The 24,211-nt window shown below is 30.9% G+C and overlaps 1 protein-coding gene across 3 annotated transcripts in view; it reads right to left on the bottom strand.

Moving 5' to 3' along the window:
* Positions 1-24,211, bottom strand: part of LOC114325333 (uncharacterized oxidoreductase YjmC) — a 103,535-nt gene that overhangs the window by 68,003 nt on the left and 11,321 nt on the right. Inside the window, exons 1-2 of one of the 3 annotated variants that reach the window (XM_050642774.1) lie at positions 10,082-10,369; positions 4,937-5,115 (exon numbers count right to left, since the gene is read on the bottom strand). The exons of 1 other annotated variant lie outside the window; for it this stretch is intronic. The gene's annotated coding sequence lies outside the window, so the exon portion shown is untranslated. Of the gene's footprint in view, positions 1-4,936; positions 5,116-10,081; positions 10,370-24,211 lie in introns of those variants that run through there. One more of the 3 variants, XM_050642768.1, reaches the window with a different exon arrangement.

The raw sequence follows: 24,211 nt of genomic DNA, 5'->3' as shown, positions 1-24,211 counted from the left end.
AAGAAAAGGTAAAATTTCATTTTTTTCATAATCTTTAGGCCCGTTGCGGGATCGGAAGATAAAGTCCGATTTTAATAATTTTTGTTTTGTTTTTCTTGTAATTACCAATCGCAACTTTTCCGCACTACAGCGATACGGGATTATCAACTTGACTTTTTTCGCACCACCCTACTATACATATGTGACTAATAACATGATAACTTTTGAACGAGACCATTACGAGACGATAAATTTCAACCAAATTTTTTGATGAATAAGATTGAGGTCTTGAACCGGAAGAATTGTTTTACCAGAAGTTGTGTTTTTACTGTTTTTTGATATAAAAATATGTTGTTTTTTTCAATTCTTTCACCCTGTATATATAAATTTTTCAAAAAGGTAATACCGCCATTAAAAAAGTGTAAGCATATTTTTTAGGAACTATTTTGAACTTTTTAGTTATATTAATTGCCATTTAATAAATGCATAACGTATATTCACATGTACATAACAGATTCATTTTGCATGCCCGCCATTTTTGTAAAAGACAAAATCTGAGATGGCCTCCTATCTAAATTTGAATCTTTTTATGTGTAGTATGTGTGATCTAAATTATATGCTTCTACCATTAAATGCACAATATTTCTTATATTATTATTTGCACGAATCTACCGCACATAGGTATCTACATGTGAAGATACGTTATCCATTTATGCATTTATTAAATGGTAATTAATATAACTAAGGAGTTCAAAATATTTCCTAAAAAATATTTTTACCCTCTTTTCAACGCCGGTATTACCTTTTTGAAAAATTAATATATACAGGGTGAAAGAATTGAAAAAATAAACAACATATTTTTACAAAAAAATCAGAAAAAACACAACTTCTGGTAAACTGATTCTTCCGGTTTAAGAGCTCGATCTCATAATTGCTGTCATTTGACATATTCTACATGTTCCACTCATTAAAACGCCCATTTGGTGATAAATAGCAGTCTGATTTTTGCATGAGAGTTTAATCTCTGTTCGGAGAGCTTAAGTCTATTCTGTCGGACAAAATACATGTGCCGTTTTCGTGGTCTGACCGTTCCAAATTTTTAACCTGTTTCACAAATAAAACTGCCTCTGTTCCAGTGTTCCCATATATCAAAGTTTATCCGACTAGACACCCTTAAGCTATTAACAAATTTTCAGCTTGCTTTTAATCAACTTTTTTTTCATACGCGGGATCCAGACCTATTATACATCAAAAAAAGAACATATATAGCAAATTTGGTTGAAATCGGACTTTTCGTTCAAAAGTTATCGTGCTATTAGTCACATATGTTTAGTCGCCATTTTGAATGCCCGCCTTTGTTGTAAAAGGAAAAATCTGAGATGGCCTCATAGCTAAATTTGAACCTTTGTATGTGTAGTATATGTGGTCCAAATTATGTGCTTCTACCATTAAATGCACAATAATTCTTATAATATTTGCACGAATCTGATACACATAGGTACATGTGAAGATAAGTTATGCATTTATTACATGGTAATTAACATAACTAAAAAGTTCAAAATATTTCCTTAAAAATATTTTACGCTATTTTCAATGGAGGTATTACGTTTTTGAAAAATTAATATATACAGGGTGAAATAAATAAAAAAATCAACATATTTCTACAAATAAAAATCAGGAAAAATACAACTTCTGGTAATCCTATTCTTCCGGTTCAAGAGCTCGATCTTATACATCAAAAAAAGAACCCGTATACCAAATTTGGTTGAAGCCGGACTTTTCGTTTAAAAGTTATCGTGCTATTAGTCGCATATTTATGTCGCCATTTTGAATGCACGCCATTTTTGTAAAAGGTGAAATCTGAGATGGCCTTGTATTTAATTTTGAACCTTTATATGTGTAGTATATGTAGTATAAATTATATGCTTCTATCATTAAATGCACAATAATTCTTATAATATTTGCACGGATCTGCCGCACTATGATGTTTATTTAAATCCCAAGCAGGGGCGTAGCTACCGCCGTGTCAGCCGTATCAATTATATGGTCCCCGAACAATAGGGTCCCCGACATGTCGAAACAAAAATTAAATTAAAAATGAATGAAAAATATCTTATTTTGAATACTGTGAGAGAATATGGAAATGATTTATCTAAATATAAAGGACAAGGTGACGATGGAACAAATGTTATGTCTGGTGCATATGGAGGATTACAAGTACTTCACAAGGACATACCATAGCAAGCCCTACTAGATGGTCTTCAGGGTACCATGTTTTATCGGCTATAAAAAATTATTTACTGATAATGAAAACTTTGTATGAAATAAATTTAATTTCTACTAAAAAATCCAGACGTGATGAATGTAAAAATATAATCGCTGTTTTGAAAAATTACGATTTTATAGTGCTTGTCGTTTGTTTTTCACCATTGTTTGAAATAATCAACCGTGTTCCTAAATCAACAGCTTGAAAACAATGATTTACATAAAACTGGTATTCTACTAAAAAAATAAGTATTCTCTTAAATAGGCTAAAAGATACAAAATTCATTCCATGATTTGATAAAAGTGTCTAATAAGCTACCAAAAATATGGGGAGTAAAAACTATTTTTTAAAAATAAAAGACGAAAAGTAATAAAAGGGATTTTTTGATGAGTTATCAGAAGATGAGAGGATTTCAGACCCGGAATCGTACATCAGGGTCAATATATTATATTATTATACCTATATTGATTTCTCAAACTAAACAAAGGTTTCAAAGTTTCTGTGACTTAAGTAATACATTTGAAGTGTTACAACATGAGAAGCTATTATCATTCCCAAATTAAATTACAAAAAGTACTCGTAAGTTGAAAGTCTGACTGCTAAATACAATAAAGATATTTAATTTAACCTTTATGACCAGTTGTTCAAATTTGCTTTAAAATTAGCTTGCAAGAAAATTCAATATGTTAAAGAACTTACAGAATTATTAAAAATAAAACCTTGCATTCAGATTTCCGGAGGTAATATCATGTCTTCTGTATTTAACTCCTCCGGTAACTACTGTCTTAGTAGAAAGAAGTTTTTCAAAAGTAAAATTGATCAAAAATTAGGCCTTCTATGAGATAGGAACGACTATCAGACTCGTCGTTAATGTCTATAGAAACCGAAACCATTCTCGTCCGACTGAATGAAGACCAATTCATTTTTAAATTGTTTATATGTATAACATATTATTAGATATATTATTAATGCAGGAGTTAGTAATTAACATTATTAGTAATTTTATTTGTATAATTTATAACTATATTCAATAAAAATTTTGTTCAATACGAACGTAAGCCTATTTGTTGGTTTTGTTTGAATATTTTTTAGCACTACCCACATCAGTCGTGAAAAGGGCCCCGCAACACACTTAGATACAAGGTCCATGTGAGCCTAGCTACGCCACTGATACCAAGTGCAATAGTAGTTCATTATTATCACATACGTATGAGTGATTGGATGAGTACAGAATGTGATTAATTTTTATGGTTATTTGCGTTTTATTTATCAACTTCAGAAATAGTTCTTATTTAATTTATAATAACCAAATAGTCCGGGTTGTGCGGTCGCTCCCGTAGAAAAAATGTTTCTGATTCGGTTTTTTTGCGGATTCCTGTTCAAAAAGTCTCCTTTAAACAAATTTCACGGGCGTTAGGAATAATTTTTGGTCACACATTGTTTAAACAATTTTTTAAAACAAATTTCAAAAACTTTCTTTGCCCCGGAAATCGTGTTTTACGTTTTTTGGGTCATTCTCAAAAATAAAGGTTGATTTAAAGTTTTCAAGCGTCTTATTTAAGTTATCGTCAACTAAATAGGTCTGGCAGTATTAAGAGCAAACAGTAGCGATCAACAGGTAGCAACAAACGCGTTCCAAGATTGCGGCTCTAATTTTGAATATTTTGTCGAGATATTTGGCACACATTTTCTTAATATAATAAAGAATGGCGGTACAAAGCCCAATTTCATAAATGTGTTAGTATGTGAAAATTACTCTATAACTAAATAAAATATTGAAAAAGGAGCCTGTACCGCCATTAAGAAAGACAAAATAACACACTTTCTTCAAATAAACTTTTTTATCCCGTGCCTAGATTTTGTGTCACATTGGAACTACTAATAATCGATTTTTTATAACAAGAAACCGAACGTCACTGACTTGGCAACATTTCGTGCCTATGTGTATAAAAATTATTGTTTTTGATAGTATAAACGTCACTGTCATTGTCGAATTACCGACGCACTGTTGCCTCACTTTTGAAAGTTCGCAGAACTTTCGCAATCTTGGACCGCGTGTGTTGCTACCTGTTGATCGCTACTGTGTGCTCTAAATTATTATTTTTAATAATATTTTCTACAAGATATATAAAAATAAGTACTGAGACTTTATAAAAAGTAAGTACATCCTGTTATATTCATATAGCAAGCCTTGGTGTGTATTTAGGAAAATTTGGGCATTTGATTAGTCTGATTGTTTACAAAAATTATTGGATTATCAAGAACGAAGAAATATTTAAGTAAAGTTATATTATTTTTTCTTTGAAGCTTTGAAGCATCTGGTAAAAGATACTGTCAATGAAATGAATCTGACGGACTGAATTATTATTTTTAAGAAAACTTAGACTTTAAGAAAAGTAAGGACTAGTTTTACCTACCCTTAACACCTGGTACCTATGAATTGGCCGTCTGCCCAAGCTAGCAGGTATGCATACACTTATATACTAATACGAGTACTAAGTAAGTAACGTCTGGGAACCCTGGCCTCTAATAATAATGTACATATATACCATAAAAATATAAGAGAAAAAATAAATCTCATAAGCTCAAACTAATAAAAATATACATACAAGAGAAAAAAACAGATCTCTATATAAATATAATTTATATAAATAATTTTTTATTTGTTTACTCATGCGTCGAAGTACCTACTTCATCGGCAGTAACTTTTTGTACTCATGAAATTCTCCACACCGTCTCTATACATTCATCTCAAAGGCATCTATTTTGGTTTTTGGTTTCAGAGTCCATTGTCCAACTTTCAAAGCCATACAGCAAGACAGAAAAAACATAACATCTGATCATTGGGATTCTGAGCTCCAGACTAAGGTCTGTGTGTAAAAACAACAATTTAAATTAATAATTTTGTTTGGTTCCCGTTTCTTAAAAATATTATTTCTATTTTGTGACAAGCTGTACTTTCACATTTTTGTTCTAAGTGTCTATGCGTTGTTAGGTATACAGTGCTAGTCAAAAGTCCGTACCCCCCCTCGTATCTTTTGAACGGTTATACCTATAATAGTGAAATTTGGAGATAGGAAATAAACGGACGTAAGCTTCTTAACTGGTCATGACAGGTGACGTAATAGTGACAGATGACTTTACAGCGCCACTGTGACAGATAATTTTAAATGGGACCTTATGGCAAGTGACACCTCGTTTGAAAGGTATTGAAAATACCTATTCAGTCATACTAATATTGTTTAAGTTTAAGCTAATTTTGACGAATTAATGAAATAAATATAAAATTGTAGTTTCATTTAATTAATTCAAAATTCAAAATTCCGCCTATGATTACTTGTCAAAAAGGTTGACGTTGACGTAAAAACTACTAGAGAATCGAAAAACGTCAACTTTTTTGACAAAAAAACCATAGGCGTACATTTGAATTTTTATTAATTAAATGCGAAGCTACAATATTATATTTATTTAATTTATTCACCAAAATCAAAATCAACTAAAACACAAAAAAATTAGTATGGCTGAGTAGGTATTTTGAATACCTTTCAAACGAGGTATCACTTGCCATAAGGTCCCATTTAAAATTATCGGTCACAGTGGCTCTGTAACGTCATCTGTCACTATTACGTCACCTGTCATAACTAGTTAAGAAGCTTACGTCAGTTAATTTCCTCCATCCAAATTTCACTATTATAGGTAAAACCGTTCAAAAGATAAGAGGGGGGTACGGACTTTTGACTAGCACTGTATAATCAGTCGTGTGATGCATGACCGAAGTTATCGTTAAGGCTATGGGTACATAATTCGCAAATATTTTACGTGTATCCCTACTTTTTCTGTCTTTACACGGCAAATTACGTGTAGTAAAATTCACACTGGTATGGATATGTAAACATTACTAGAATGTCATTCTACTTGAAAATGTCATCATTAATTTAAAGAGATGGCTTTTGAATGTTCTTGGATAACTGTTATTTCTATAATTGGAAATTATTAATTCAGTTAATAAATGCGATAATTTTTTCACTAACTATGTATTCAGTGATTGTAATAATTTATTTGTACAACAAAGACTAATACTCAATCGAGAAAAGAGGAAAAGTGTTAAAGTTGATTTTTTAATAATATATTGTTATGGAACGCTTACAATTTTGAACATCTTTAACAACAAAATACTTGGATCACAGAATATATTATCCTAATGTATTCTCTGCTTGGATCTTCCACAAATAATACACAATAAATAACTTTTTATTAAGTTCATGTCTTAAATCAATTATTTATCAAATACACTATATTTCAATAATTTTTAATCAATAACTCAACATATTCCCGATGCAATGTCAAATATTTAAAATTGCCAATGATTGTCAGTGTCTGACTGACAATATAATATGCTGACAATAGATATTATATTCGGCTGAGTGCGTTGTAAGACAAAGATAGATTTGGAAAATATTACCACGGCATTGTGTTTATTTTTTTCGAATCCTGAAAAAACCAATAAATATTTTTGAAAAATTTAAACGCAGAATGAAAGACTAAATTATTACCGAGGGCCGAAAGTCCCTTAGAATAAATAAAAAGTTTATTTTGAATGATATATTTGAAATTAAAAATCACACTAAATTTTCTCTTAGTTTTTCACCCCTGTAACTTATTAAAATAAACATTATAGAAGTTCTCAGGGACTTTCGGCCCTCGCTAATAACGTGATCTTTCATTCTGCGTTTAAATTTTTCAAAAATACGTATTAGTTTTCTCAGGATTCGAAAAAAATGAATCCCCATTTGAATAGCATTGCAGCCGAAAATACGTACCGACCCTCTTAACGTAAAGTTATCCTGTAGTTATGTTATAATCCTCGAATTGGTGTGATGTATCATATTTAACTTAACTACTTGCGTTATTTCTTGACAGTTCTTGAGTTATCTGGTATATCAACTGTCACTTTATAACGCGACGTTAAACCTCAAGTTATGAGGTAACTCTGTAGTTAGGTAAGGATATGTAAGGTTATTTCATCTTTTATATGTAAGGGTAATACAATTTTAAAAATCATCCAAAAATCAACTCGAGATATAATTGTTGTTGAAATTTGTAAACATATGCGGTGTTGCCAGAGAAATTTTTGTAAATGCACTGGAATGACTGAACTAGTGACTCAAAATGTACTAAACCAACACATTTTGCACAAAAACTTAAAAAAAACGTCGTGTAATGTTATTTGAAGCAAATTTCTTATATCACAAAAAATTGACGGTTTTTACTTTAAGATACTTTAGTATCAAAAGTTTGGTTGTTAATTGTATCAAATTGGTACAATTGTACCAAGTCTGGCAACGCTGCTTTTATGGATATCTTCCCATCCTCTCAAGCCTGTGGCACGTTCCGATCAATCTCTCGTGCTCACTCCAGCTTGTACTATTTCTACATAAGGTTCTCTTTGTTACTTCAACATTTTTTCCTCAAAAGCTATTTCTAATATAATGTTGATTAAATAACTATCTCATAACTCTGACCGATACATCACACCGAATTTAACCTAAACAGTTATGGGCATCGTTATTCCTTAGAGTTATCTTAACTTTAACTCAAACGTTAAAGTTAACTTAAGTCATCCACAACACGGTTGAATGTTGTTCCATTTTATCTTTGCCCATGCGTCGCGATTAATTATTAGTAGTAATTGCACGAGAGCTCTAAAATTATTGATTTGTTTCGCTAGTGACACTTTGACAGTTTTAATTTCACGACCCGAAGGTGAGTGAAATTATGTCAAAGTGGCACGAAGGCAACAAGTCGATAATAATTTTAGAGATCCACGGTAATTCGCAGAGATCATTTCATGAAAAAAACTGTCTTTATAAATTATTTTAACTAATATTTTGTTGATATCTTCGACTGAATATTGGCTAAACGTGTTTCTTGGTGTTCTCTGTGACAAGTTGTAAAACATTAACTGTCATTAATGTCATTGAATGTTCATTTTTGCATAGTAACGAAGGGCATATGACGTAATGCTTGACGACGGGATATTATCAGTAGTAATTGCACAAGAGCTCTAAAATTATTGAATTTTTCCGGAGTGACACTTTGACAGTTTTAATTTCAGACATTTATCTAAAAATTTCAAAGTTGCCAAGGTAGGTAGATATTCTTTAAACATTGATTGATGAAATCCCAAAGAGTTTTTTGCAATACAATAGCGGAAACCCCTTTGTTTTTTAATTGCTAATCAAGCGGGCGCGACACTGTAGTATGAGTGAGGACGTTTGAGTTGGCATAAATTCATTATCTCGAGAATGGGCAAATTTCAAGAGAAATCCTCAGATAGGTCGATTTTTATTTTTAAATTAGGATTTTTTGGCATATATATAATACTAGTGACGTCATCCATCTGGGCGTGATGACGTAATCGATGATTTTTTTAAATAAGAGTAGGGGTTGTGTCATAGCTCATTTGAAAGGTTATTTGATTCTCTATTCAGTAATATAAACACTAACATAATTTCATAATTATTTATACCGGGTGTACAAAAAAATTGTTTCTTCTATTTGTCAAATTTAATCAAAGTTATTTTAATAAAAAAAATTTTTGTACACCCTGTATAAATAATTATGTTAATGTTTATATTAGTGAATAGAGAATTAAATAACCTTTTAAATGATCTATCACACAATCCCTACACTCATTTAAAAAAATCATCGATTACGTCATCACGCTCAGATGGATGATGTCACTAGTATTATATATATGCCAAAAAGTCCTAATTTAAAAATAAAAATCGACCTATTTGAGGATTTCTCTTGAAATTTGCCCATTCTCGAGATACTGAATTTATGCCAACTCAAACGTCCTCACTTATACTACAGTGTCGCGCCCGCTTGATTAGCAATTAAAAAACAAAGGGGTTTCCGATATTGTATGGCAAAAACTCTTTGGAATTTCATCAATCAATGTTTAAAGGATATCTACCTACCTTGGCAACTTTGAAATTTTTAGATAAATGTCCGATTTAGGGTTAAAAATGGCCGATTTAACAATTTTCAATATATTCAATCGCTTATATAACAAAAACTATTAACTTAAGAGAAAAATCACTAAAGACCTTTTCTGTTTGGAATAATTCAAAAAACCTAAAAAAAAATGTTCGATGCAAAAAAATAATTTTAGGAAAAACCCCTAATCTTTCCCCTCGCCTGGCAAGGTCTTATGCTCTTCAGAATCGCCTGTCATTGTACACATTTCTTCTAAATCACTTACTCAAACACATACTTAAACTTAAACCTTACAGGAGAAAGTTTATTTTACCACAAAACTATGCACTTTTCGATTCACCTGGTAGATACACGTGCACGGCTGATGCCTGCCAGGTCATGGTTTTAAGTCTTGGTGTGCTATGAATTATCACTAGACAAATTTCTAGCCTTACAGGATGACCGTTAGTCGGAGGGTTCACTAGCTCTTAGACTATAACACTTCTTAACCTCTGTTAGATTCAACGTAAAAACAACCAGACAGTAAAATGTAAAGTGACTCGGTAACTTCTTGTTAAAAGAAAGAGAAAAATTTATAACATGCCAAAATAATATTTTTTAGTATTAAAAATTAAATGTTTGTCTCTTATTCGTATTACTATTAGATTTTGAGCTCAAACAACGCGTTGCGCAAATCATAACCTATTATTACAAAATAGTATTTTCCATAAGAAAAACACGTGTTCCAAATGCATAATAATAACAATTATTATTAATAGGATCTACACATGATAATTGATTTAAAATGACATATTAATAAACCATAAAATTTTTAAAATAGTAAATAATACTTACAAAAACAAATCAACAAATATTTCTTCAGGTAACAGGTTATTAATCAACTTTCAGATAAAATATAGCCATCTCCTTTTATTTTTCACACTGACGGTATGAAATATATCGCGCATCTTCTTATCTATATTTGCAATTTGTTATACATTACTTCAGTAAATAAAGGTTAAAGGTTCCGATATTAGAGTATGTTTACAATAATTCCCATACAATGAGATAGCGAGCGAAATCTATAAACTTCTTATTGAACCGTAAAATTGACTATAAGGAAAATTAAAACTAAAAATGAATCCGATTAAATTTAAATTTTGTAAAACTACGTTTAATACATGGTTGACCTTCCTACTTAAAATACATGCGTGACATCAAGCAGTGTTGCCATATTTCAAAAAATTATTAGAAAAAGAGGATTGAGACGATTCGGATTCTTTCAGCTGAAAATATAACAGAATACACTAAAGGCTTGAAAGGTGCATTAACAAAAATAAATAATAAATGTAAAATAACACGATTAATAGAATATTTCTGCAATAAAAGAATATAAAATAACCTAATCATTATATGATACAGCCAAAAACACCTGCTCCATTGAAAATGCATTTCAAGAGAAAAACCTGCTAACAAAGGTTTTAACAAAAAAATTATTACCCAGTGTTATATATAAACAAGGAATATCACAAGATTAAAGAAAGAAAAAAACAAAACATCACAAGGAGTCCAGAAATACCTACAAGAAGAGATTTAAGATTACAACAATAGTACACATTTATCGACTTTTCGGAAAAATTTAAAATGATAGGACATAAGTGCAACATCATAACAAGATTCAAAACAACCAATACATTGAGATGTATCTTGTCCAAGACCAAACCTTACTACATACAAGAGATATCAAAAAACTGCATCTATAAAATACCCTGTGAATGTAACAATTTCTAAATGGGAAAACTGCAAGACCACTAGGTGCCACGTCCAACAAAGATAAACAAGCTTGAAAATACATCAAATACACAGCCTTCAAGGAATCACAGATATCGACAATACTAAAGGAAGAAGTCAGCAACAAGAATATACCAACATTAGCGGATTAGCTAAAACACAGGTGAGCCCCGTTATTTTTTTCAAAATTTGCACAAAAATTATCTTTTTATTAGTAAAAAAGGTATATAGAATTTCAATGTTATCAATAAAAAATTACCAAGTTTATGTTGTATTTTCATATGCGGGAGGTCTGACAGACCTCACCAGTCAGCTGGAGGGTTAATAGGTAATCGGAGACACATCGTCTGCAATAATTATTCATACCTAATACATATACAGCACACAATACATAATCATATAATACATAAACACAAAATTGGCGAACAAATAAAACATAAACACAGAAATATTCTTATACTGAGGGTAAAAACACCAACCTCGGAATTTTTAGTTAAAAGCGTGGCTGTTTGCTTATGATCGAGGTTAAATTTAAAAAAAGATAACCGCTAAAAAATTTACGGTTATTATAATAACCGAAATTAATTATTATTATAATAGCACCTCACGATTTTTTGAAATAATCTTTTTTGAAAGCGGTTTCAGCAGCGGAAGTCGAACGTCGAACAGCAGTTATAAAATGTAATTTTTGTTTCAATTAATTGCGGCTTAATTCCTGATAAATCCATAAAACTAAAAATATACATACATTTCAAAATCGATTGCCAAAAATCTGTTCTTTTATTCTCAGTTGTATTGTTCATACTTACTACTTTTATAAATAGCTTTAAGTTTTTATAGAAATGTATTTATAGAAGATAATAAAATGCAACTTCAATTATCAATACAAATAGCATTCACCTAAATATAGAATGGGTGTGTGTGAACAATATAAAAAACAATCAACGTAATTAACTAATAGTTCAATGGCTATGTAGTACAGTGGCTACGTAAAAAACTATATGCAAACATAGGTAGGTACGAAGATTATGCTAAATATAATTCTGGCATCAGAGTTCTCTTGATTGATATAAGTAATGTGATTCTCTTGACTGAGTAAACAAAATATTTTAATATCAACAAAAAAGAGAAAAGCCTTCGCAATGGTGATAATTGTCGGATAATTCCGAAGATAAAGCCATCGTCGGATAATTCTGATAGGACACCTGAAGATTATCAGCAAAAGTCAACTAAAGAATTTGCTTTATAATTTATGGTTAATTTCTTAAAATTTCTCAAAAATGGTCGATACTTCTCTCACGAGGTGTGACAATCTACATACATTAATAGCGCTACAGGCCTTAGAGGCCGTTGGCTTCGACAGTCTTGACTAATTTCTTCCACTTTTTGCGGTCCTGTACTTGTCCTCTCCAGTCTCTTGTGCACATTGCTTCTAGGTCAGTCCGGACGGCCTCATACCACTTCCTTCGTGGTCTCCCTCTTCTCTTCTTCCCTTGTTCTCCTGCTGATAAAACTCTTAGGAAGTTTCTTTCTTGTGGCATTCGTAAAACATGACCCAACCATCTAATTCTCTGTGCCTTGATTTTCTGAGTAATTTTAGGTTTCTTATACATCTCCATTAGCTCCTGGTTTGTTCTTCTGCGCCATTCCTTGTTAACCTCCTTTATACCACCAAAATTTTTCTCAATATTTTTCTCTCCTAAATCTCTAGCTTTTTTTCTTCTTTCTGGTTCAGTGTCCAAGTTTCACATGCATACAACACCGTTGGTCTCACTGTTTGTTCATACGCTCGGAACTTGTCTGCCCTGGACACGTTTTTTGCCTTCAACATTGCGTTTAATGAACCTACTGCTTTGCTACCTTTCAACAACCGTTTATCTCTCTCTCTCTCTCTCTCTCTCTCTCTCTCTCTCTCTCTCTTCGTCTTCTCTATTTGTAACTGTTACTCCAAGGTACTCAAATTCAGTTACCTTCTCAATTTTATAATCTTTGTCATTTGCCCTTAGAGTAATCCACTTATTTTCTTTAGCACTTTCTCCTCTCATTTCCATATATGTACTTGGTTTTTCCTTGGTTTATTGTCAGGCCATATTTTTTTGCTTCTTCTTCAAATTGCTTGAACATTTTTTGAAGTTCTAGTCTTGAACGTGTAAGAAACACCAGGTCATCTGCAAAACCTACACACTGTTGTCTTCTGTTAAGAATCGTGCCGCTTGTCTGGATATTGGCTCCTCTAATTATCTTTTCTAGTATTAGATTGAATAAGTCTGTTGACAGGGGTTCCCCTTTGTTTTAATCCTCTGTTGACGTTAAACTGCTTTGAAAAACTGCCCTCTATCATGATTTTATTGACTGTGTTGGTTAACGTCATTTTAACTAATCGTATCAGTTTCTCTGATATTCCTAGTGCTCTCATTGCTTCGTATAGACCGTTTCGTGAGACGGAGTCGTAAGCCTGTTTAAAATCTATAAAGAGCATTATGCAAGCCTAGATTTTGTTCATAACTATTGTTTTGTAATAATTTTAGCAAAAAAATTTGATCGGTTGTTTCTCTTTCCTGTCTGAAACCAGCCTGGTATTCTCGTATTATCTCTGATTCATAAGTTTTTAATCTAGATCTTATATTTTTGCTAACACCTTATACACCACTTCTAACAGTGCGATTCCTCTGTAATTTTCACATATGGTCTTATAACCTTTCTTGTGCATTGGGCAGATGAGTGATCTGTTCTATTGCTCTGGCATTTCTTCGTTTTCCCATATTTTTGTTATAAGTCGAGCTATTTTTTGCTGCAGTATATTTCCTCTTACCTTTAATATATCTGCTGGCACTCCGATTTCTCCGGCACTTTTAATATTTTTAGGTCTTTTATTACTGTAATTATCTCCATTTCTGTCGGTGATTGTGTTTGTTGTGGTTATGCTTCTTGCATTTGTTGTTGTTCGATTTCTTTCCCTCGCTGTTGCATGTCTATTTCTGTTTGGTCTTTATCGTTTAGTAATTCTCCGAAGTATTCTGCCCATTTATTCAATTTTTCTGTCTTGTTTCCCAGCAACATACCATCTTTTTGTCTGCAAAACATTGTGCATTTATTTTGAGTCCCTCGTGTTTTTTTACTCCTTGATAAAAATTTTTAACTTCTTTTTGGACATAGTTTTCTTCTATTATTTCTAGTTGCTTTTCCAGTGATTTTCTCTTCTTTTGCCTGCATAATTGTTTAGCTTCTTTTCTTTTGTCTTTATAATACTCTTTACTTTTTTCTGTGTTGTTTCTAATATTTTCCATTTTTGCGTTATTTCTCTGCTCTAGAATTCTTTTGCAGTTCTCATCAAACCATTGTTCTCTCTTTTCTTTTTCTGCTTTCCTAATGCTAAGGTCTGCCGCTTCTTTTGCCGGTTTTTCAAAATATTTGGAAAACAAGATCCCGAAAGAAAAATAACATCTTAGTTCAAGAACCTTAAAACCTTTTTCAACACACATTTTGTGCTGCTCTTCCGTGCTTTTATAACAAAGATAAAGATTGCCATGATTATCTCCAATATTGTTCACGGGTACGTCAATAAGAACTGTTAATCAATGAAGCTTATCCGAAAGAAAAATCTGATGTAGATAAAAACTTAAAGTGTAGATACAAATGACAATCCATAATCCCAAAGAAAAAGGCAAATTGTAAGGAAATTGCGAAATTATATGTAAAAAACATAAAGAAAGAAAAAACTGATGTAGATAAAAACTTAAAGTGTAGATACAAATGACAATCCATAATCTCAAAGAAAAAGGCAAATTGTAAGGAAATTGCGAAATTATATGTAAAAAACACCACGGGTTCACGGCTGGAACAACTAATTATAATTCAAATCATTTGGAAAACAAGAAAGGGCCAAACACTATTAGGGGAGTGCAATTAGAAAGAAAAGATACAATGTTTCGGAAAAAATCAAACAAGGTTATATTTTTCTAAAACTTTTTTTGTTAGTTTATAAATATGTTAAAGTAAAAAGTTCTACTCACAAATTTCGTCGCTAATTGTTTATTAATTGTTTAAACAATAACAATTGTTTTGTATAAATAATGTTAAGAATATGGGTGAATTCAACATTTTATTTTGATAAAAAATGTTTTTATTTTAGTTTTGACTATGCTGAACCCGAATCTGACATTACAATTTGCAAATTCAAAATGGCGGATTTTTTCCTAAAAATCCTTAAAAAGTAGTTGTAAAATCCGAATTGTTTTTATAAAACGTGTTTATTTACATATATGTGGATATTTTTGAGAGGTTGCTGAACCTGAATCAAATTTTGATAATTTAAATTATAAAATGGCAGATCCAAAATGGCGGATAACTTAAAAAATAGTTGTAAAATAATAATTTCTTTACAAAATGTATTTATTTCTACATATGTATATTTATTTTTGAAAGCTTTGATAAACCTAACTTAAATGTAACAACATTATAAACTATAAAATGGCGGATCCAAAATGCGGATTTTCTAAAAAGAACATAAAAAAGAACATTTTTCTAAAACATTTATTGTCTTTATTTTTAACAGGTTGTTGAATCTGAATTAAAGATTAAAAATTTAAATTTCAAAATGGCGGATATTTAAATGAAAAACAAGTAGAATCTAATCAAACAAATATGGAATTTCATTCTTAAAAAAAAAAGATAAACAAATAATTTTCACAATAATATTAAAAATTAAAATGTATTACAAAGAATATTTAAAAAAAAAACAAATTTTCGATTAGAAGGATATAATTTCATATTAGAACATAGTTTTTAATTCCAAACAACTTTTCTTTATAAACATTTTCGATATTGTAAAATATAAAGGTACTTTACTCTTGAGTGAAATTCATATTTTTTGACATACCTCGAACAAAATTAACAAAATTTGATATTTGATGGTTGCATCTTATGTTATATATGATGCAGAGTATTTTATAAAGAATAACTTTTTTTTCGTAAAACTGATATTAAAAATTTTCAATAGGTTCCAAGTTACGCAGACATACTGTATAAGAGCTAAAAAAAAATTTTCTTGTTGAACATTTATTATTGTTAAAGCTTATTATTAAATGTATTTTAGGTAAGTTTTACAGAAAAAAGTTTTGATCACTCTGTATATACATTTTTTCAGCTGGTAATTTTCGGTTTTTGTATTACATTTTTGTTATCTTTCTTAGTTTTCTCAAAAAGAAATTGTTTATTTCATTTTTAAACTAAAATAATTCAGTGTTTTTTAAAGATTACATCCCAAGCTTTAAAAAAATATATTATAAAAAAATTATATTATATTTATTCAAACTTGAGTAATACCGTCTTAAAGTGGTGGGAATTCTGTAAAACTACGAAGTTTTAAAAAATTACATTTTTTGAGACATCGTATTATTTGAATTAAATTTTTGAGATTTTTTTTGAATGAAGTATCGTTTAGTAAGATGATTGAGATGTAAGTTGTGCAAATTTGAGAGTTTTATAAGTAAAATTGTATTAGTTACACATTTTTAAATCATTTTTAAACAAAATTCATGTAAGGCTCGCTTTCCGCCCACACCGTACTTATGTTCATACATTTTATTTCTTTTTATTACAACCATAAGATAGCTTATTCCATCTTCTTTCATGTCCAATTTGTAAAATTACTTTTGATCCATTAGTTAAAGAATAACATTAAAAAAACTCAACCGTGTACTTCTGCCAACGCTAGTTTACAGTGCGCCAATGTGTGTGAGAAGGGTGACTTTAGCGTTATAAATAAAAAATTACAGAAGCTAGAGATTTAATTTTAGAAAAATCTTTATATAAGGTTTTTTTTGTAAAATTTTCTGAATTTTTCAATGGTCTAGTCAGTTTTTTTCTAAAAATTATATTTTCGGAGTTATTGAAGAAAACATCTAACTTCGCTGTTCATTTGTTTAATAAAAAATGAAGCACCCACTTCTCGAGTAGAACTTTTTGATATGTTGTTTATTAAACATTTCTTAATGACATTACAAAAAGTTTTATCTTGTTTGATTTTTTCCGAAGTGAAAATCTAAATGCACTCCCCTATATAATATATAATCAATTACGAACTTAGAATATTTATTTAGATACTACGAGTGTGTATTCTGAGTGTTTTGTTTGTATTGTTTTAATTTCGATTTATGTCGATAAAAATTAGCGCATATTTCCAGGAAATAGTTTCTCTCAGTTTAAACGGTGCTATTACAGGAAACTTAAAAGTATGTTGAAAGATAACATATACAACAAATGTTTAAAAAGTGCGGTACTTATAGCGATATAAATAAATACATTTGAACCAAATGGAAACAAATCTTCTTAATGTCTAACAAATCTTAAAATGTACGGTCTAGTGATACAAATAAATACAATTGAACCAAATGGAAATAAATCTATTAACATATAGGATCCCTGAGTTTTCTTTGTCAGTCGAAGAAACGACAAAGCGGCGCCGTTTTTGTAAAATTGTTTATAATTTTTTGTTGTTTTGTTTATCCAATATTTCCCTTGTAACTCTGGTAGCTATCATCTCCTAATTTTTCTTTTTAATTTTTTTATTTATGTGGCAGTAAGAATGTCGTAATAACCACCCCCCAATTTCTTCCGACTCTGAGCAATGCGGAATCATTCATTTAGTGTACCTCAAACTTTGTCCATCGTTTGTGGTGTTACACTGTCACTAGCTCACTTTTAGCACATATCGACACGGAGATCGGATTTCTGTGATTCCCTGATCCTCAATTGTACCTTTTCATAGGAAGTTCACAATATCGCCTGAGTTTTACACAAAAAAAACATGACAAAGTAGACAAGCAAGTCGATAGGTATGAAGAAGAAGGAAGAGGAAAATATATTTTTAGGCTTTTATATTATTTATTACATTATAGTTCGGATTTATTTGCTTACTTTTTAAAAAATTTATTTTGAAAAGATACATGTATTGACTATCTAAAAAAGCTCTATGCAGAGGTACGATACAGAGGTAGAGCAAATGACGCTAGAACCAGAAACACCAGAAATTACCACAAATGACGATGTTAATATAAGTTCACAGAAAGTTCGAAAAGCACTTGAAAAGCTGAAGAACAGAAAATCTCCAGGTGAGGACAGCATATTAAACGAATTACTGAAATATTGTGGAGCAGCAATACACTGACAGAACTATTAACAACATTAATTAACAAAGTCATAAAACACAACAAAATAACGGAAGAATGGAGAACGAACGGACTAATTCTACTAAGTATTCAAAAAGGAGATAAAAAGCTGCCTGAAAACTACACAGGTATCAAATTGTTAAATCCTATCCTAAAACTTACAACTAAAATTTTTCAAGAACTAAGAAATGAATCAGGGGATACATTTAGCCGATGAATAACAGAGTTTTGTACTGGAAAATCATGTACAGATGCAATATTCGTCATAAAGCAAATTACTGAGAAATCACTAGAGTATAGAAGACCACCAGTTCTATGTCTGATTGATTTGAGGAAAGCATTTAACAGAGTAAGACACAAAGAAGTAATCCATCTTCTGTATAATAGAGAAGTAGATATCATAAAAACTATTGAAAACATCACAAACATTTACCAAGATAACAAAATGGAAGTCAAAATATATGGACAACTTATAGAATCTGTAGACGTAGGCAGCGGAATAAGACAGGGAGACTCATTGAGTCCTATGCTTTTTAATTTAATCATGAATGAAATCATCAAAAGCGTCAACAAAGGAAGGGGATGTAGAATGGGAAGTAGGTAAAAATACTCTCTTTCGCAGACGACGCAATATTGATAGCAATATCGCACCTTTAATAAAAAAGCGAAATAACTCAAAATGCATGGTTTTCGAGATTTAATCATAAAGTGAAATAACTAGACGAGAAGAACCTATTCCGTTTAACAGCCAGGTTAAAATGATGAAAATGAGAAAGATAAATGATTTTCCTGCTCTTTTTTACTAACGCCTTTGCACAAACCGGTACCCGTAAAGTGGTGGATTTCAGTTATACTCCGGCTGTGTTTGGAGGTAATATATCCGGTATTTTCAAAGAAAGTGATACAATAGGAAACAATTCTGTGTTTTACTAACGAGTAAGTATATTATTTGCTATCGCTTTTTAGAAAAGTGTATTATTTCAGATTTATTTCACTTTATTAGAAAACTAGTTGAAGATTTGTTAGTTCATTTATGAGTTAGTTCATTTTAGTAGAAATCATTTCTTATTATGTGCCGTATTATTTCAACTTTATGCAGTTTCTAATTAAAAATTTTAAAAATTACTAAAGTACAATAAGTATTATTTCAATATTCTACTATTATTTTATTAGATAGTTAGTTAGAAACCTTCACGTTTTTGACTTGTTTCACTTTATTTTAAAATCAACAATAATTATTTTAATAGTAATACTTTTAATATGCAATGGTTTGATGTTCGCATTGATACTTATGTACTTGTTTTTTGATAATCCAATTTAATTAGATTCTTGTTGACTATCAGCTTCTTGTCTAACTAGCCGGTATAATATTTATACTCTTGTTTTAGAGTGGCGTCTTCTAGAGCACAAAAATACTTAGATTAGTAGCGAAAAATCCCTCATTGGATAATAATTCCATCAATGAAAAACCCGTTAATAATAAATGTGAAACTACAGAAGAACTAAGTTTCAATTTGTATTACTTTAATACATGTATAAATACACATTTTTTTATTATAAACTAAGGCGTTTACTTGTTTCTATCGAACAGTAATAGCATTTTACGTAATAATAGTAAACTTACGCATCTATGTCAAAAAAATAAAAAAAAAACTATCCCCGCTCGTTGTCTGAAAGACCCATGTACCAAAAAGTGCAGACTTAAGTGCTCCGAGAATATCAATACAGCAAACAGATATTATGGTATTTTTTAAAAGTTCTGGGAATTGGGTAGTTTGCTAAAGCAAAGAGCATACATAAATTCTTGTATGGATGATATTCAACCTAAGTACAGGTACATAAACGCTGAGAATCAATCATAGGCGCTGCAACCAGGCTTTCCATTTTGTTAACAATGATGTCAAAATTAGAGTGTGCAAAACATTTTTTAAATCAACTTTCTGACCGCATGATTTTTACAATACAGACTAAGATTGATGTAGATGGTTTTGCACTGGATGATTTAATAGGAAAACATGGCAAGCACAGAAAAAATGATCCCGAACTGATAACCGACATCAAGGGGCATATTAATTATATACCAAGGGTTGAATCTCACTGCCTACGCCGCTTCTACTTTAAGAGAATACATAGAAGGCAGCAAAACCATTGAAGATTTATATAATGATTTTAAATTAGAACAAGAGAATAAAGAAATTGGTACATATATTACCTATTATAAAATATTTACTACTGAATTTAATAGCGGTTTCTTCCAACCAAAAAAAGATCAATGCGATCTGTGTAATACCTACAACAATTCCAATGTTAATGAAAATAAAAACCTGGAGCAAAAATATAAATCAAATTTAGAAAAAAAAAACTGGAGTAGGGCTGGGAAATTAAATGACCGAAACAAAGTCAGCCAAAATGTAAGAGTAGCTAGCTGTGCTGCAATGTCATACAGGCCAATCTTCTTCATTTTATTATAAATCAAAACTGAACTATTATAATTTGATGGTGTCGGAACTGACATAAAAAATCTAAGCAGGCATATAAAAATGTACACTGTTATTTTTGATCTAAATGTGATGCAAAACAAGGCTCCATAGAAATCGGTTCTTGCATATGGGCCTATTTCAAAAATATAAGTGAAGAGGGAGATGGTGAAAAAGAAGTCATATTCTATTCAGACAATTTCTGTGGCCAAAACAAGAATAAGTATATAACGTCTCTGTATTTATTCGCTGTGCACACGTTAAAAATTAAGAGAATTACACATACATTTTTAATAAGGGGCCACAGTTAGAACGAAGCCGATAGTGTGCACAGTCTTATTGAGAAAGAAGTTAAAAAGAGCTTGAAATCTGGATCTATTTATACTCCAATCCAGGCGCAGATCTAGACAATCATAATAGGGGGGTCAGACGTACCTACCGCAAATATTTTATTGTCCAGATGTAGCCATACGACTCACACTTACTCTAAGGATAAAATTCAGTCATCTCAGATACCTACGGTATCAAAAGAATTGAGCTCTGGTTGACAGAAAAAAAACTAATAAATAATAAAAAATACTTATAGACTAAATACAATAGGGGGGTCCATGGACCCCTTGACCCCCCTCTGGATCCGCGCCTGCTCCAATTTGTAACTTTAACAAAGATTGCTAGAAAATCAAACCCACCTTTAATTGTGCACTAGATGAATTACCAATCATTTTATTATTTAAAAGGTTTGCAAGAAAAAAAGGGGTATAACCTTACGATTAATACTGAGGGAGAAAATGTTAACTGAAACGAAATAAAAGCAATTCAAGCGGACAAAAATAATCCTACATATTTTTTATAAGACATCATACAAGGATGAGACTTATAAACAGGTAGATGTAAGGAACCAAAGAAAAAAAAAATAGGATCAATAACGGAAATAGCACTAAAACCCGCCTATACAGAAAAACAAAAATTGAGTACAAACAAACGGAAAGATTTGCAAGCATTGCTATCTAAAGGATTGATTCCTTCTTTTTACTCCCAATTTTATAATTTAATAATTTAATCGTTTTTTTAATTCATAGTTCTAAGATAAACGTTGTGCCATATTTGAGAGTAGCCACACAAGTTTCTTGAAACAATCTATTTTATATTTTCGGTTTATTTTTTAAAATGTATTAACATGTTTTCATTGTTTTATTATAGTGTTACTTATGTTTTAGTTTAATTTTGTAATCAGGTAATTTTGTTAATAAAGATAAATAAACGAATAATCAGTATTTTATTATAAAGAAAACGAAAATTCATGTTGTGTTTAAGAAAATATAGAAAAAACTAGGATTAATTCAGTGTCAACTCAAAGTTTTTACATCAAATCTGCCACAAACCTAATTGTTTATTTTACATGGCAGTTCATTTAGCAATAAAAGAGCATCATGTAGAATTATTTCATCGGCGCAGAATACCATGTTTAATTATAAAGTGAAATAACTATGAACTATCAAAAGAACAGCACATTTGCACCCTTAACAATACACGAAAGGATTAGCATTTACTAAAATCTAAGAGCTTACTAATTAAACTCTCCACACCAACCTTTAGAATTCCTCTAACCCGTTTGGTTTTTGTGAAATTAATTTTTAACCTGTACTGTGCAAAACTTAAAAACTTTGACTGCAAATTCCCACAAACTGTGTTTTTTGAGTTATTTCTTTTTTTTATTAAAGGTGCGATATGAAGATTGGTCCACAGATTTAACATAAGAGCAAAAGAATTCAATGACAATTTCATCTCAGAAAACTAAAACACTATTAGTAATGAATAAACAGCCAATCAGATGTAAAATAGAAATTGTTGTTTCAATATTGAGCGTTATTGCGTTATAGTATATTGTGCAACAAGTGCAGAAAGGTACTAATTTCTCACGAGTTTGAAAAGTTGCGGTACGAGCGCAAGCGAGTGCCGCAATTCAAACGAGTGAGAAATTACCTTTCTGCACGTGTTTCACACTATACTTTTTCTACAAGTACAGTTTTTCCTAAAAATAAAAATCACAATTTCCAAACGACGATTAATTATAATAGGTACCTATGTGATAAATTTTAAACTGTATTTAATTAATACCTACTAATCAATTTAAATTCCTTATACCTAAATAAATTGCACAGAAATCAGTTAAAAAATTAATGGACTGCCTTAATTTGTTTAAATTTAAACAATTATTACACATTATTGACATATTTATGCAGTCACGGATTTACACAAAACCTACTTCATTCGACGTCTCTTGCACAGGTTGCTAAATCCTTATTGGTTATTTGATAATTATAAAATGTTTAATAAGAATAAAATTGTAAAATAAAACAGTTGTAACATCCATAATTTAGTTTCTATGCTATAGTTAAAAATAATAATTGTCTTATAGGTTATATATTTGTCTAAAGTTTAACCACGGATGTAAACAGAATATAACGTTACTCAGAATGCGGTAGTCCACGGATGTAAACAGAATAACGTTACTCGGAATGAGGTAGTCAACTGTGCAGAAAAGAACTTTGCGGCACAGAAACGTCACTTTGCGGCACAGAAACGTCACTTTTCTGCACACTAATGTCAAATATCTTATACTGTGAGAAAATATCAAGTTTGCTAACATAAAACCGTGCAGAAAAGTGCACTTTGAATAGTGGTTGTAGAAAAAATATATTTTGCACATTACCGGTGACAGTCGCAGAAGCAGAAAGATCCTTTAGTTTTATTTTTCGCATAAAAATGCTATGAGGTAATAGCTACAATGAAACAGGATCGGTTAGCTGCCTATCAACTTTGTGAATTGAGAATCAAAATCATGAGATTTTTCGAAAATTAGAGACATTTTTGCTGATCAGAAAACTCCAAAAACACCTGTATTATAAATATTTTCACTATTATAAATACATATAATCAAAATATAACAAAATTGATATTTGAAATGTTTCTTATTATCTATTATTAATAATTTTGTTTTTATAAAAATGAAACGATTTTTTTGGCTCTTCACTTTTTGCCCGGGGCCGCCCTTCACTTTTTGCGGGGGCCCGCCCTTCACTTTTTACCGGGGCCCGCTCATCTCTCTCGGCGGTCCTGCCTAACTACCCTCCTAATTAAAAACTGGTGTTCACCTTTCTGTAATTCCCTTCATATTTGTGTTATCAATACACCCAAGAAGTTTGACCTATTTAAAAGGCCTAATTTTAGAAAAATTGGAGTTTAAAGAAAAATTGATTTTTTTCAATTTCCTATATTTCACTTTTTACTTCAAAATATCTCCGAAAACACGGAGATACGAAAAAAAATGATTGACTACTAAATTGTAGCATTTTAATAACTAAACTTCCCCTGTGCATAGATTTTCATTACAGTAAACCGTGAGAGAGATATAGCTGTTTAGTACCTCTATTTACGAGAAAACAGCCCATTATTTGAGACCTTTAAACCCATGGCAATTAAAAAATTAGGGATCTTACTGAATTTAGCTTACAGTCATATAATAGCTCTTCAAAAAATCTACAAAA

This window comes from Diabrotica virgifera, chromosome 1 (assembly GCF_917563875.1).
Source record: "Diabrotica virgifera virgifera chromosome 1, PGI_DIABVI_V3a".
Classification (NCBI taxonomy): Eukaryota; Metazoa; Arthropoda; class Insecta; order Coleoptera; family Chrysomelidae; genus Diabrotica; species Diabrotica virgifera.
This window is presented reverse-complemented; position numbering and strand designations above follow the sequence as displayed.